Consider the following 4,485-nt stretch of genomic DNA (forward strand, 5'->3'; position numbering starts at 1 on the left):
AGTTTCTGCAGTACATTTTCAAGGATAGGGGTGGTTTTCGCAGAGATGTTGCAATAACCATATATATTTTTGAAAAGTACTATTGATGAAGCATATGCCCATATGGATCAAAAAGCAAAAAACAAAAAAAAATTTTCAACCCCCCACTTTATTTATTTTTTTTTTGCTTAAGGGGTTGCACTAGGAAATTGCTTTTGGTGTCCATGCATGGGTAATAATAACGTCCACAAAATGATGTATGAAGCATATTAATAAAGGGCATTGTGTGTGAAGGATTCCAAGAAAATCAATTTATTTATTAATTCTGCTTTTTTTTGGGGTGGTTCCGGGAAAAAATGGGGGTGCATTATACAAATTTGTAAATAGCACCAGTACATGGGTAATCGCTGAAAGTCTTTTTACTCTAGCATAAACGGTTCAGATGGTATAAAAAGAGGTTTTTTAAAATGTAACACCTTGTAATTAAAAAAAGGGCAATTATCCTTAAGTAAAACCTATACCAAAAAATCAGTCAATTATTTGTGAATAATTGCCGCAGGATTTCTTCTTAATTTCCGTTACAGTTAGAGAAAAATATATTTTTTTTAAAAACATCTTTTTTAAAAACTTGTCAACTTTATTGCGCCACCCCCGCTAAACGGTGGATGATAGAGAGATGGTGTTGGAAATAAATCGTAGAAAATATAGTCCTCTTCATATTTCTATAAAAGAAATTTTTTGTAAAAATTACAGGAAGGGCTACGTTCCGCAAAAACCACAAATTACCCCCTTTAAAGGGGTGAAAAGGGAGGTTCCGGGGCGAAATTTTTTCAGAAAAAGTTAGTCTTATAATAAGTACCCCTTGATATACCAGCAAAAAAATAAAACCGGACTTGTGTCCATTTTGCAAGGTTCAACCTTTGTTTCCTACACTATTAATTTTTGTTCTTTTCTGTAGAGACAGTATTATTTGTTTTATTATATTGTAATTACATCTTAGTAATTTCTGTATATATTTTAGTATATATTTTAGTTATGTAAGTAAATTAAACTTTTTTTATTTTTATCTATGTACCTATAATGTGTAACATCCTGTACATAACAAGACCAGGGCATTAAGCAACACCACACTGCTGGGAGAAACGAGGGGAGGAATTCCTCGAACATCCCTTAGGATATTCAAAAGAAAAACGTCCACCGTTCCATCCATCAGAATGGTGTTCTGCCCGACTGCTCAGCCCTGGGTTCGTTCCCTGTTCATTCTTCCTTCACAACCATCCCAGAAAGGTACAGGAAATAAAAAGTCTACCTAATCATTTTAAATGCACTATTTATTTAGATATAAAAAAAACTTAACAAAAATCATTTTATTGTATACAGACAACCAAGTTAATTTTCTGAGCCCGTGACCGAGACCCTGCTGGTAATCGATACAAAAGTTATAAAGATAAAAATTTACTCAGCTTTAAGTCTTTCCGTCACAGTTCCTAAAGGAGGTCCCCAATCCCTGCAGAATTTGTCGTCGCCAGCAGTTAGGGGAAGTCGAGGGCTACCTTATTGGGCTGTCTTGTCTCTGTAGGGCTGCCTTGTCTAATTCATTCTACTGATGCATCAGGATACGGTTTTAAGCCAGTTCTGCTCTTCAAGGTAATGTGTTTTCTTTTCCAGGTAGTGCTTGATTAAAGTCTTCTTCCCGAGGTAGGGGCTAGAAAAATTCAAACAAGGATCAGTTCTCTCCCAAAAGAAAAGCCCGATCAGAAATAAAGCTGAGCATTGAAAGAAACACGATCTTAGCAAAATCTCTGACCACGGCGTGGTATTATTAAAAATAAAAAGAAACGGAAAGAATTCTATCAATAAAATGTTATAACTACGTACAGGAAATAAAGTAAATACCAGAGAAAAAGAAATAAAATTATAAATGTTTGTAAGCTTTATTTCAAGGAGAAAGTAGGTATCTGCTGTGCAAAAGAAATCAGTGAAAAACTTAGGCTAAAACTAGATAATTAAACTTACCCATTGTTTAACGGCCTACACACAAACACGATAATGTATGCCAATATTGTGCCTGATTTACGTGGCAATGGCAAAAGAAGCAAGTACAAATTTGTATCGGATTAAATACCTTCGAAGAGATGTACTAATTGATTTGATGATAGTAGGGTCGCTTATAGAAATATATAGTCCGAGGGACAAATACCAAGCGGAGCTTGGTGTAGCGTTCAATCGGCTGATTGAAACGTTACACACCCCCCAAGGTACCGGAAAATTTTTTCAGTGACTTGAAAAAATTTTTTTCAAAAAAAATAAATAGTTGTAAAAAAATGTGAATCAGAAGAAGGATGACAAGTAAGAATGGCAGAAAAAAAAATGTTGATAAAAAACTCGAAAGGTGAAAAGAAGAAGAAGCAGAAGAAGAATGAATAAGTAGGGTTTTTATATTTAAGATAATATTAAAAAGAAAACAAGAAGAAGAAATAGTTGATTTGAAAGAGAGATAGAGAAAGAGAGAGAAAGAGAGAGAGAGAGAGAGAGAGAGAGAGAGAGAGAGAGAGAGAGAGAGAGAGAGAGAGAATATTTAGCACAAATCAAGTTATTAAAGTTAAATATAAATATTTGGACCAGCAATAAAAAATTGTTGCTAATAGCTGTACTATAAAATTCAACTGTCTAATAAGAAATGACGCTAACTAGCTAGTTAAGCCTTGTTCTCTGAATTTTTGCTGCAGATACCTTCATTCGAAGAGAAAGAATAAAGCATTGTATTTATAACTAAAAATAAGCTGACGGTGATTTCCCTCTCAGTGATTTCCTACGCTCCGCAACATTTTCGGGCACTGTAGAACCTCTAATGGTGAGTTCATAGGCCAATTCCTCTGTTTTTAGGTGGTTGGGATTGAAAGGGAGAGGCATGATTACCAACGAGAGGATAGTTGTAAAATCTGAGAGGATAGTTGTAAAAGGAAAAAGAGAGAAATTCACAGCGGGCGAAGAATAAAGAATACAACGATAGTAACTACAATTCAAAATTAATTAAAGATAGTAAAATTTAAAGATATTATGAATAGTTTTAAAGATAGTTAAATAAAATTAATTCAGCATAAGAAAATGTAAGTCCTGAAAATTTACTATTTTTGGGACAAACGGTATATATTATAATACATTACCACATTAAAAATGTATCGCAATAATAAATATTAGCGACAAAATATTTTATAGATATCATTAAATATAGATTGGTAATACCAGCAAGAGGCAATTAAGCAAAATGAACATTTTACAAAGAAAAATAAAATGTAAAAACTAGTATTTTAAGCTAAGCCATTAATGTTGAAAATAGACAAAAACAGCAGAGTGAATATTAATATCTACTAACGAATTAAATTGGATTTGTAAAATTAAGGTATTTTTAAATTTTTAGCGATAAAATTCTGCAATATAGTTTAAAAGTAAATTTCTATTTCCTGCATCCTGACTAGGATAAGCGCGAGAAAGAGTAAACAGGTTTTATTGGGCGCCATTTTTGTAACATCCTGATCATAACAAGACCAGGGCATTAAGCAACACCACACTGCTGGGAGAAACGAGGGGAGGAATTCCTCGAACATCCCTTAGGATATTCAAAAAAAAACGTCCACCGTTCCATCCATCAGAATGGTGTTCTGCCCGACTGCTCAGCCCTGGGTTCGTTCCCTGTTCATTCTTCCTTCACACCCATCCCAGAAAGGTACAGGAAATAAAAAGTCTACCTAATCATTTTAAATGCACTATTTATTTAGATATAAAAAAAATTTAACAAAAATCATTTTATTGTATACAGACAACCAAGTTAATTTTCTGAGCCCGTGACCGAGACCCTGCTGGTAATCGGTACAAAAGTTATAAAGATAAAAATTTACTCAGCTTAAGTCTTTCCGTCACAGTTCCTAAATGAGGTCCCCAATCCCTGCAGAATTTGTCGTCGCCGGCAGTTAGGGGAAGTCTAGGGCTACCTTATTGGGCTGTCTTGTCTCTGTAGGGCTGTCTTGTCTAATTCATTCTACTGATGCATCAGGATACGGTTGTAAGCCAGTTCCGCTCTTCAAGGTAATGTGTTTTCTTTTCCAGGTAGTGCTTGATTAAAGTCTTCTTCCCGAGGTAGGGGCTAGAAAAATTCAAACAAGGATCAGTTCTCTCCCAAAAGAAAAGCCCGATCAGAAATAAAGCTGAGCATTGAAAGAAACACGATCTCAGCAAAATCTCTGACCACGGCGTGGTATTATTAAAAATAAAAAGAAACGGAAAGAATTCTATCAATAAAATGATATAACTATGTACAGGAAATAAAGTAATATATTATATACCAGAGAAAAAGAAATAAAATTATAAAAGTTTTTAAGCTTTATTTCAAGGAGAAATTAGGTATCTGCTGTGCAAAAGAAATAAGTGAAAAACTTAGGCTAAAACTAGATAATTAAACTTACCCATTGTTTAACGGCCTACACACCTGTACGGCCTGCATAGATC

At 34.3% G+C, this 4,485-nt stretch overlaps 1 long non-coding RNA gene across 1 annotated transcript; it reads right to left on the bottom strand.

Annotated features, from left to right (window-relative positions):
* Positions 1–1,292: 1,292 nt before the first annotated feature.
* LOC126888029 (uncharacterized) lies at positions 1,293–3,245 on the bottom strand. The gene is made up of 2 exons (XR_007699358.1): positions 1,996–3,245; positions 1,293–1,684 (listed from the first exon to the last, which is right to left on the bottom strand). It is a non-coding gene; the product is annotated as an uncharacterized LOC126888029 (long non-coding RNA).
* Positions 3,246–4,485: the final 1,240 nt, after the last annotated feature.

Source organism: Diabrotica virgifera, chromosome 7 (assembly GCF_917563875.1).
Source record: "Diabrotica virgifera virgifera chromosome 7, PGI_DIABVI_V3a".
Taxonomy (NCBI): Eukaryota; Metazoa; Arthropoda; class Insecta; order Coleoptera; family Chrysomelidae; genus Diabrotica; species Diabrotica virgifera.